Raw genomic sequence first — 12,041 nt, 5'->3', positions numbered from 1 at the left:
CTCTTTCCAGCACGATGACTGGACATGAAGGGGGAAATCTCTCCCAACTCTTGGCTTCTCTTCCTTCTGCTCACAAGTGCCCACAATCAGGGGAAAGTTCTCCTCCGTGTCCCTGATGGAAGATGGGGGCTTCTTGTCCTCGCTGAGAGGTACTGTATGAGGCACGTTCTTTGTCTGCACTACGGATGTGGGAAGACTCCAATCACATTGTGAGCCAGCTTCCTCACAGGGAGCCCCTCCCTCAGAGATGCCCTGGGGCCACACTGACTATAAACACAGTGTGGGGGAGGAGGGGGTTCACAAAAGAGGACCCCACCCTCCATTCTCTGGGATGACACAATAGAATCTCATTACAGATTTGTTATGTGAAGAAGGTTTGTTGGATGTTCTTCTGGTTAGGGGAGGGAAATTAACATTGATTATTGAGTGCAGAGAGCAGAATGGAGGGGATTGGGAGGAGCAGGATGGGGAATTTTTCTTCAAGGAATTAATTTCTAGCAGTGAATGTGGTTTTCCTTCAGTAAATTCCATTCATTCCAAAATGAGATGATAAAAGGAAATGAAATGTTGAACTCCTTCTGAGCGCCATTCATCAATCCATGGAATGTAGTGAGAAGATTTCTCCAAATTCTCCTTCAATAATCTCCTAGTGTATGAGGAGCTTTCCCTTTCTTGTGTCCTCTTCCTTCCTCCCCTGATCACACTGGTGTCTTCAGAGAGATCCGGAGCTGAGCTCTCACATCTCTCAGGACTCTCATATTGCACGCACCGGGGGATCACCTCATACACTTCATCTTCTACATGTGCTGGACGCCATGACACTCATTTCTTGGGGAAAATGTTCTCCCGGAGATCTTGCAGGAGATGAAAGGAATGTTGTACGAGGCATGTGTGAGACGAGGCACATGACATCACACGCTCCATCTTCTGCATGCGCGGTATAACATACATTTTCATAATGCCGGTGTGGGGGAGGGGCGGTATGGCGCGCAGAGACACAGAGGCTGGTGCGGCTACTCCAATGAGTGTGTGAGAGGCTGTGAGAGCCATGAGAGTCAGAGTGCTGAGGAGCCAAAGTTGTGAGTGAGACAAGCCCAAAGCCTATGAGAGTGAGACCGGCAGTGTGCTGGAGCTGAATAAAGCCGACTCCTTTGATATAGTGGAGTGCCGACGCCTGTGGTCAGCCTTTCTCCTAATATCATCAAGCGGCAAATGGCGTGTAGTGTGCCTGGAGCTCGCAACCTGGATTGTCTGGAGAGGTCGGAGAAGGAGAAACAGGGAGCGTGGCAGAACCAGCTGGACTGTGGAAATATGTCATGAACCATCTTCACAGCATAAGGAAACAGTGATTGCACTGAGTGGGAGATTTATAGGAGCAGTGACCACCGTGAAGGAGGTAGGATTCGGTCGCCACCGTGAAGGAGGTAGGTATCGGTTACCACCGTGAAGGAGGTAGGAAAATTGGTCACCTCCATGAAGGAGGTAGGAAAATTGGTCCCCACCATTCACCAGCGTGAAGCAGGTAGGAATCGGCCACCACCGTGAAGGAGGTAAGAATCGATAACCACTGTGAAGGAGGTAGGAATCGGCCACCACCGTGAAGGAGGTAAGAATCAATAACCACCGTGAAGGAGGTAGGAAAATTTGTCACCTCCATGAAGGAGGCAGGGAAATCGGTCACCACCATTCACCACCGTGAAGGAGGTAGGGATCAGTCACCACCGTGAAGGAGGTAGGAATTGGCCACCATCGTGAAGGAGGTAGGTAGGAATTGGTCACCACCGTAAAGGAGGTAGGAATCGGTGATCATTGCTGCTGATTGCCGAGAGATTGCCCCTAAAATCTGCCTACATCTGCTGTTTTCTCTGACTGCTGTGTGGGATTGAAGGCTGCAGAAGGCATTAGAAAAGGATCAGAACGCTAATTGTCAGCTTGCCAAAGTGCTGTTTGTAAATTGAAACCAATTTTATCCATTTTAACTAAGTTTATCTTGGTAAGAAAATAACAGTGATAAAAATTGTAACATAGTTACATAGTTACATAGTTAGTCAGGTTGAAAAAAGACCATCCAGTTCAACCTTAAAAACAAATAAATAAAATTTAAAAAAATCGTACAATCCAAATACCCAATTTTATGCCCACAATTGATCCAGAGGAAGGCGAAAAAAAACCCAGCAGAGCATGATCCAATTTGCTACAGCAGGGGAAAAAAAATCCTTCCTGATCCCCCAAGAGGCGATCGGATTTTCCCTGGATCAACTTTACCTATGTTAGTACCTAGTTATATTATGTACCATCAGGAAAGTATCCAGGCCTTTCTTAAAGCAATCTACTGAGCTGGCCAGAACCACCTCTGGCGGGAGTCTATTCCACATTTTCACAGCTCTAACTGTGAAGAAACCTTTCCGTACTTGAAGATGAAATCTCTTTTCCTCTAGACGTAAAGAGTGCCCCCGTGTCCTCTGGGTTGACCGTACAGAGAACAACTCAACACCAAGTTCACTATATGGACCCCTAATATATTTGAACATATCCCCCCTTATTCTCCTCTTCTCAAGAGTGAATAAATTTAGTTCCTCTAATCTCTCCTCATAGCTGAGCTCCTCCATGCCTCTTATCAGTTTGGTTGCCCTTCTCTGCACCTTCTCCAGTTCCCCGATATCCTTTTTGAGAACTGGTGCCCAAAACTGAACTGCATATTCCAGGTGAGGTCTTACTAATGATTTGAACAGGGGCAAAATGATATCTCTCTCTCTGGAGTCCATACCTCTCTTAATACAAGAAAGGACTTTGCTCGCTTTGGAAACAGCAGCTTGGCATTGCATGTTGTTATTGAGCTTATGGTCTACCAAACCCCCCAGATCCTTCTCCACTATGGATTCCCCACTATGTTCAGTTGGCGAAGGATGAGGAAATCTGCATTTAAAACCAACTGATTATTGACCGAGCCTGAATCGGATATCACAACACAGGTCCTGGATTGGATGGTCTATGTGGTAAACGGCCACAACATGTATTGTGGAACTAGTGACTGTTTAACCGGTTCCCGACTGGTGCACGACAATGTACGTTGGCAGAATGGCATGGAAAGACAAATGGGCGTACCTGTACATCTGTCACGTACCTGGTATAAGAGCCCAGAATGCAGGGAGCGGCCTCTCGTAAGCCTCTGGCTTGAGAATCCCTGGGAGTGGGAACAGGAATTCAGGAGTTCAGAGGGCACAAGTGCCGAACTTGTGTAGGACTGGTCCGGACCTTGAGGATCCACAGGAGCACTGGAAAGTAGACACCCGGCAGACAGGCCGGAACAGCAGACGGAAGCAGGCACAGGCGGTCATGCTTGAACAGCAGGTGGCAGACAGTAGACAGCAGCAGGCACAGGCAGTCAGGCTGGAACAGCAGGTGGCAGACAGCAGACAGCAGCAGGCACAGGCGGTTAGGCTGGAACAGCAGGTGGCAGACAACAGACAGCAGCAGGCACAGGCGGTCAGGCTGGACCAGCAGGCGGCAGAAGCAAGGTCAGAAGTACAAGCCGGGCCGGTAACAGGCGGGCAACAACGGTACACAGGAAGAGGCAGAAGCGTAGTCAGACAGGCCAAAGGTCGGTGGCTGGCAGCAAGCAGACGTCGTCAGGAACAAGCCGGGTACAGGGATCAAGACAATTGGGTAGCAGAAAGCAGAATAACCGAACACGCTGTAGACTGGACAGCAAGGAGGCACAGTAAGGCCGCGTACACACGCGCGGACTGTTCGCCCAACCTTGTTCGTCAAACAGTTTGACAAACAGTCCGCTCAAAATTAGCATGAACGGACTTGACCACACACGATGAACGAACAGTCCGCTGAAACCGTGCGCGATGACGTGTACAGCACGTACGACGGGACTAGAAAACGACGTCCTATACACTGCAATGCAACCTTCGGCGTGTAAATCCTTTCTGAGTATGCGCGGAACTTAGTTTGACGAACAAGCCTACACACGAGCGGACTGTCCGCTCAAACCAAGTTTCAGCGGACAGTTTTACGGAAATTCCGAAAAACTTTGTTCGTCAGACTGTCCGCTGAAACTGTCCGCTGAAGCCCACACACAAACGGACTTTCCGCTGAAACACTGTTCAGCGGACAAAGTTGAGCGAACAGTCCGCGCGTGTGTACGCGGCCTTACAGGTTCCTTAAATAGCCCTTTGGGCGCGCGCCCGCATGTAACCATGTGCCTGTTCGTGACCGCACGCACCCGCGTGCGCCCGTTCGCAACATCGCGCACCCGCGATACTAAGCATCTCCCCTTTCTGCCTAGTGACAGGACACTGATCATATCTCCCTGTGATCGGGAGCTATGATCAGTGATGTATCACACATGGCCCATCCCCCCTACAGTTAGAAACACTTCTCAGGATACACTAAACCCCTACAGTGCCACCTGGTGTTAACCACTTCACTGCCAGTCACATTTACACAGTAATCAATGCAATTTTAATCTCACTGATCGCTGTATAAATGTGAATGGTCTGAAAAATGCACCAAAAATGTCCGACGTGTCCGCGATAATGTCATGATAAAAATCGCTGATCGCCGCAATTACCAATAAATAATATATTAGTAAAAATGCCATAAAACTTTCCACTATTTTGTAGACGCTATAACTTTTGTACAAACCACTCAATAAACGCTTATTGCAATTTTTTTTACCAAAAATATGTAGAATACGTATCGGCCTAAACTGAGGAATCCTTTTTTTTATATATATTTTTGGGGATATTTATTATAGCAAAAGTCAAGAAATAATGTGTTTTTTTATCAAAATTTTGCTCTTTTTTTGTTTATAGCGCAAAAAAATAAAAACCGCAGAAATGATCAAATACTACCAAAAGAAATCTCCATTTGTGGGAAAAAAAGGACATTGATTTTGTATGGGAGCCATGTCGCACAACCGCGCAATTGTCAGTTACAGCGACACAGTGCCGAATCGCAAAAAATGCTCTGGTCTTTGGCCAACAAAATGGTCCGGGGCTGAAGTGGTTAATTGGGACAACATGTTTTTTTTAGGAAGGATAGAGGGTTGGGGTGGCTTATGGTACTTTTTTTTTAATGTGTTATATTTTGGATTATTTCCTGCGACTAGAGTTGACATCTCATCCCTTTAAACCCGAACACCTTTGCATTACATGGGTTCTGAGGCTAAATAAATGCAGATAAGGCACAGAGTGAGTTTAATTACCACCTTAATCAGCCCCAGAACCCGTGTAATTAATATGCGTTCAGGTCTAAAAGGGATGAGGTGGCCACCATTCCTGCGACACTTGGGGCAGATGATGCTAAACTGCTATATAGTGGAAAGGAGTTATTGGACATCAGATTACAGTATAATGCATTAGCTGGGAATGTCCCCTGGGGGGAGGGGATTTGATATCCCGAAGAATCTCATCCAATATATTGGGATCCCTTCATTTGGTAAAAGGCGTAGGAGACGGAAGGAGAAGAAGCAGAAGCGAGGCTGTTGGGCAGGTGTGCTGGCAAGGTTGAGAAGACAGACCCACAGACCCCCCGCTGTCCAGTCGCTTTCTCTTAGCTTAGCTTAGCTAGTCTTTCTCTCTCTTATTTTTTATTATATATTTAACAATAAAACAGTGACATCATACAACAATTGAGAGTCACGCAATATTACATCGTACGCATCGCTCGGCCATTTTGGAATACAAAGGTATATCTAGTAAATTTAAAAGACATGAAATTTCTTCATTTTATGGATCAGTTGAACATATTTGTCCTTGACCATTTCACCCCTAATGGGAACTGACTGTGCCACAGACCACAGGGCCGCACCACTAGATAGTAACTTTCACGTAACCATATGTCTTTTTTTATAATATATTCCATTAGGTGTAGCTCTCAAAACAGAACAGAAAAAGGAAAAGAAAAGTATAAGTGTGTTAACATAAACCATTTTAACCACTTAACCACTTAAGGACCGCCACATGTAATTATACGTCGGCACAATGGCACAGACAGGCACAAGCACGTACCCGTACGTGTCTGCCTTCCAGCAGATGGGGGGTCCAATTGAACCCCCTCCCGCTGGCTGCGGCAGTCCGTTTCGCTTCAGGAGAGATCCGGGATGAGGGGATGACCGTTGGTTTCTGGCCATCCCCTCTCGATCGCTCCTGGCGAATGAGAAGCTTTCCCTGCCTGTGTAGTGTAAACACAGGCAGGAGGAAGTGATGTCACTCTCCTTGGGGCGGTCTTTTTGACCGGATGGTGAGGAGAGAAGATATAGTAAGTGCACCAACACTACACTGACATGTAGGTACACATAGGCACACTGTCACCAACTGATCACCCCCCGATCACCCCCCCCCCCCCCTCCCAGTCACAGTGTCACTGATTGCAGTGATCATTTATTTACTGATCACTGCATTTAGTGTCAGTTGTGCCTGTAAAAAGTGTCAGGGCAGTTAGTGTTAGGCCCAGGGTAGCCCCCTACCCCCACTAATAAAGGTTTAACCCCCTGATTGCCCCTAGAGTTAACCCTTTCACCCCCTTTTGCCAGTGTCACTAAGCGATCGTTTTTCTGATTGCTGCATTAGTGTCACTGGTGCCGCTAGGTAGCTAGTTATTTTTTAGGTTCACCGCCAGGTTTTTATAGCGTTAGGTACCCCCATATACTACCTAATAAAGGTTTTAACCCCCTGATTGCCCCTAGAGTTAACCCTTTCACCAGTGATCACCGTATAAGTGTCACTGGTGATGCTGGTTAGCCAGTTAGTTATTTCATTGTTTAGGTTCCCCGTCAGGTTTTTATATAGCATCAGGGACCCCCATATACTACTTAATAAAGGTTTTAACCCCCTGATTGCCCCCAGGTAACCCTTTCACCCCCTTTTGCCAGTGTCACTAAGCAATCGTTTTTCTGATCGCTGCATTAGTGTCACTGGTGCCGCTAGGTAGCTAGCTATTTTTAGGTTCACCGCCAGGTTTTTATAGTGTTAGGTACCACCATATACTAACTAATAAAGATTTTAACCCCTGATTGCTCCTAGAGTTAACCCTTTCACCAGCGATCACCGTATAAGTGTCACTGGTGACGCTGGATAGCCAGTTAGTTATTTAGGTTCCCCGTCAGGTTTTTATATAACATCAGGGACCCCCATATACTACCTAATAAAGGTTTTAATCCCCTGATTGCCCCTAGTTAACCCTTTTACCAGTGATCACCGTATAAGTGTTACGGGTGACTCTGGTTAGTTTGTTTGCTTTTTATAGCATCAGGGCACCCACCATTTATTACCCACTAAAGGTTTAACCCCCTAATCACCCGGCGGGTGATATCAATTAGGTTTTAGGGTCAGATAGGGTCTGCATCGCCCCAGGCAGTGCTAGGTTAGTGCCAGTACTGCTAACACCCACATGCAAAGCATACACCTCCTGTAGTGGTATAGTATATGAACAAATCAATATCTGATCTGATAAGATCTATACTAGCGTCCCCAGCAGTTTAGGGTTCCAAAAAAAAACGCATTATTAGCGGGATCAGCCCAGATACCTGCTAGCACCTGCGTTTTGCCCCTCCGCCCAGCCCACCCAAGTGCAGTATCGATCGATCACTGTCACTTACAAAACACAACACACATAACTGCAGCGTTTGCAGAGTCAGGCCTGATCCCTGTGATCGCTAACAGTTTTTTTTTGGTAGCATTTTGTATTTAAATCCTGAAGGTGGTGCTTGGTTTTCGGGGTCCCGTACGTGGCTAGGCTCCCAAAAAGTCACCCACATGTGGTATCCCTATACTCAGGAGAAGCAGCAGAATGTATTTTGAGGTGTAATTTCACATATGCCCATAGCATGTGTGAGCAATATATGATTTAGTGACAACTTTGTGCAAATAAAAGTTTGTAATATTCCCGCAACTTGTGGCAAAATATAAAATATTCCATGGACTCAACATGCCTCTCAGTAAATAGCTTGGGGTGTCTACTTTCCAAAATGGGGTCATTTGGGGGGGGGGGGGGTTGTGCTATTTTGGCATTTTATAGCCTTCGAAACTGTGATAGGTAGTGAGGAGTGAAATCAAAAATTTGCACCCTTAGAAATCCTAAAGGCAGTGATTGGCTTTCGGGGTGCCGTACACGGCTAGGCTGACAAAAAGTCCCACACATGTGGTATCCCCGTACTCAGGAGAAGCAGCAGAATATATTTTGGCGTGCAATTCCACATATATCAATGGCATGTATGAGCAATATATCATTTAGTGACATCTTTTTGTAAACTTTTTTTTGTCATTATTCAATCACTTGGGACAAAAAAATATTCAATGGGCTCAACATGCACCTCAGCAATTTCCATGGGGTGTCTACTTTCCAAAATGGGGTCATTTTGGGGGGTTTTGTACAGCCCTGCCATTTTAACACCTAAAGAAATGAGATAGGCAGTCATAAATTAAAAGCTGTGTAAATTCCAGAAAATGTACTCTAGTTTGTAGACGCTATAACTTTTGTGCAAACCAATAAATATACGCTTATTGACATTTTTTTACTAAAGACATGTGGCTGAATATATTTTGGCCTAAATGTATGACTAAAATTGAGTTTATTCAATTTTTCTTATAACAAAAATTTGAAAATATCTTTTTTTTTTCAAAATTTTCAGTCTTTTTCCTTTTATATCGGAAACAATAAAAATCGCAGAGGCAATCAAATGAAATAAAAAAAAGCACTATTTGTGGGAAAAAAAGGATGTTGCATGGCCGCGCAATTACCAGTTAAAGCAGTGCTGTGCGAAATTGTAAAAAGACCTCTGGTCCTTAGTCTGACAATTGGTGCGGGGCTTAAGTGGTTAACAGGGGCGTGTAATTACAATTTTTGATGCAATGCTTAGCAGTAGGGATCATTACTGCACTCCAACTATAGTATCTGGGAGAGGTTGCAGTGTCGTGGCATCGGCACCAGTGCCTACGGCCCAATTTTTCAGCCCCTATTTATTCCTAAGGCCCAATTTTTCAGCCCCTATTTAACAGAGGCATGTAATTACAATTTTTGATGCAATGCTTAGCAGCAGGGCTCATTCCTGCACTCCAACTAGAGTATATGGGAGAGGTTGCAGTGTCATGGCACCAGCAAGTGGTGCCTAAGGCCCAATTTTTCAGCCCCTGTTTAACAGAGGCATGTAATTACAATTTTTGATGCAATGCTTAGCAGCAGGGCTCATTCCTGCACTCCAACTAGAGTATCTGGGAGAGGTTGCAGTGTCGTGGCACCAGCAAGAAGTGCCAAAGGCCCTATTTTTCAGCCCCTGCTTAACAGAAGCATGTAATACAATTTTGATGCAATGCTTTGCAGCAGGGATCATTCCTGCTCTCCAACTAGAGTATATGGGAGAGGTTGCAGTGTTGTGGCACCAGCAAGCAGTGCCTAAGGCCATATTTTTCAGCCCCTGTTTTACAAAGGCATGTAATACAATTTTTGATGCAATGCTTTGCAGCAGGGCTCATTCCTGCACTCCAACTTGAACATATGGTAGAGTTCGCAGTGCTGTGGCACCAGCAAGCATTGCCTAAGGCCTTATTTGTCAGCCCCTGTTTAACATAAGCATGTAAAACAATTTTTGATGCAATGCTTTGCAGCCGGGCTCATTCCTGCACTCCAACTAGAGTATATGGGAGAGGTTGCAGTGTCGTGGCACCAGTACCAGTGCCTAAGGCCACATTTATCAGCCCCTGTTGTATAATTACACTTTTTGATGCAATGCTTTGCAGCAGGGCTCATTCCTGCACTCCAACTAGAGTATATGGGAGAGGTTGCAATGTCATGGTACCAGCACCAGTGTCTAAAGCCCAATTTTTCCGCCCCAACAGAGGCATGTAATTACAATTTTTGATGTAATGCTTAGCATGAGGGCTCATTCCTGCACTCCAAGTAGAGTATATGGGAGAGGTTGCAGTGTCGTGGCACCAGTGCCTACGGCCCATTTTTTCAGCCCCTGTTTAATAGGGGCGTGTATTTTCAATTTTGATGCAATCCTTTGCAGGTCACAGTGTCGTGGCAAACTCACCAGTGCCTAAGGCCTAATTTTTCAACCCCTGTTCAACAGGGGCATGTAATACAATTTTTAATGCAATGCTTTGCACAGGGCTCATTCCTGCACTCCAATAGAGTATATGGGAGAGGTTGCAGTGTCATGGCACCAGCACCAGTGCCTAAGGCCCAATTTTTAGCCCTTGTTTAACAGGCGCGTGTAAATAAAATTTTTGATGCAATGCTTTGCAGCAGGGAACATTAATGCTCTCAGACTAGTGTATCTTGGAGAGGTTGCAGTGTGGTGGCACCAGCACCAGTGCCTAAGGCCCAATTTTTCAGCCCCTGCTAAACAGGGGCATGTAATTACAATTTTTAATGCAGTGCTTAGCAGCAGGGCTTATTCCTGCACTCCAACTAGAGTATATGGGAGAGGTTGCAGTGTTGTGGCACCAGCTAGCAGTGACAAAGGCCCTATTTTTAAGCCAACAGGGGCATGTAATTACAATTTTTTATGCAATGCTATGCAGCCGGGCTCATTCCTGCACTCAAACTAGAGTATCTGGGAGAGGTTGCAGTGTAGTGGCTCCAGCACCATTGCCTAAGGCCCAATTTTTCAGCCTCTGTTTAACAAGAGCGTGTAATTAAAATTGTTGATGCAATGCTTAGCATGAGGGATCATTCCTGCACTCCAACTAGAGTATATGGGAGAAGTTGCAGTGCGGTGGCACCAGCACCAGTGCCTAAGGCCCAATTTTTCAGTCCCAATTTAACAGGGGCATGTAATTACAATTTTTTATGCAATGCTTTGCAGCCGGGCTCATTCCTGCACTCAAACTAGAGTATATGGGAGAGGTTGCAGTGTTGTGGCACCAGCATCAGTGCCTAAGGCCCAATTTTTCAGCCCCTGCCTAACAGGGGCGTGCAATTACAATTTTTAATGCAATGCTTAGCAGCAGGGCTCATTCCTGCACTCCAACTAGAGTATGTGGGAGAAGTTGAAATGTCGTGGCACCAGCACCAGTGCCTAAGGCCCAATTTTTCAGTCTCTGTTTAACAGGGGCGTGTAATACAATTTTTCACGCAATTCTTTGCAGCAGACATCATTACTGCACTCCATCTAGAGTATATGGGAGAAGTTGCAGTGTCGTGGCACCAGCACCAGTGCCTAAGGCCCAATTTTTCAGTCCCTATTTAACAGGGGCATGTAATTACAATTTTTTATGCAATGCTTTGCAGCCGGGCTCATTCCTGCACTCCAACTAGAGTATATGGGAGAGGTTGCAGTGTCATGGCACCAGCACCAGTGCCTAAGGCCCAATTTTTCAGCCCCTGCTAAACAGGGGCGTGTAATTACAATTTTTAATGCAATGCTTAGCAGCCAGGCTCATTCCTTCACTCCAACTAGAGTATATGGGAGAGGTTGCAGTGTCATGGCAACAGCACCAGTGTCTAAAGCCCAATTTTTCCGCCCCAACAGAGGCGTGCAATTACAATTTTTGATGTAATGCTTAGCATGAGGGCTCATTCCTGCACTCCAATTAGAGTATCTGGGGTAGGTTGCAGTGTCGTGGCACCAGCAAGCAGTGCCTAAGGCCATATTTGTCAGCCCCTGTTTAACATAAGCATGTAATACAATTTTTTATGCAATTCTTTGCAGCCGGGCTCATTCCTGCACTTCAACTAGAGTATATGGAAGAGGTTGCAGTGTCGTGGCAAAATCACCAGTGCCTAAAGCCGAATTTTTCAGCACCTGTTCAACAGGGGCATGTAATTACAATTTTTGATGCAATGCTTTGCAGTAGAGCTCATTTCTGCACTCCATCTAGAGTATATGGGAGAGTTTGCAGTGTTGTGGCACCAGCAAGCAGTGTCTAAGGCCCTATTTTTAAGCCCCTGTTTAACAGATGCATGTAATACCATTTTTAATGCAATGCTTTGCACAGGGCTCATTCCTGCACTCCAACTAGAGTATATGGGAGAGGTTGCGGTGTCATGGCACAAGCACCAGTGCCTAAGGCCCAATTTTTCCA

Source organism: Lithobates pipiens, unplaced genomic scaffold, assembly GCF_037356315.1.
Source record: "Lithobates pipiens isolate NorthernLeopardFrog02 unplaced genomic scaffold, aLitPip1_a1.2 Scaffold_41, whole genome shotgun sequence".
Classification (NCBI taxonomy): Eukaryota; Metazoa; Chordata; class Amphibia; order Anura; family Ranidae; genus Lithobates; species Lithobates pipiens.
The sequence above is the reverse complement of the archived record's forward strand: the minus strand, read 5'-3'. Positions refer to the sequence as shown.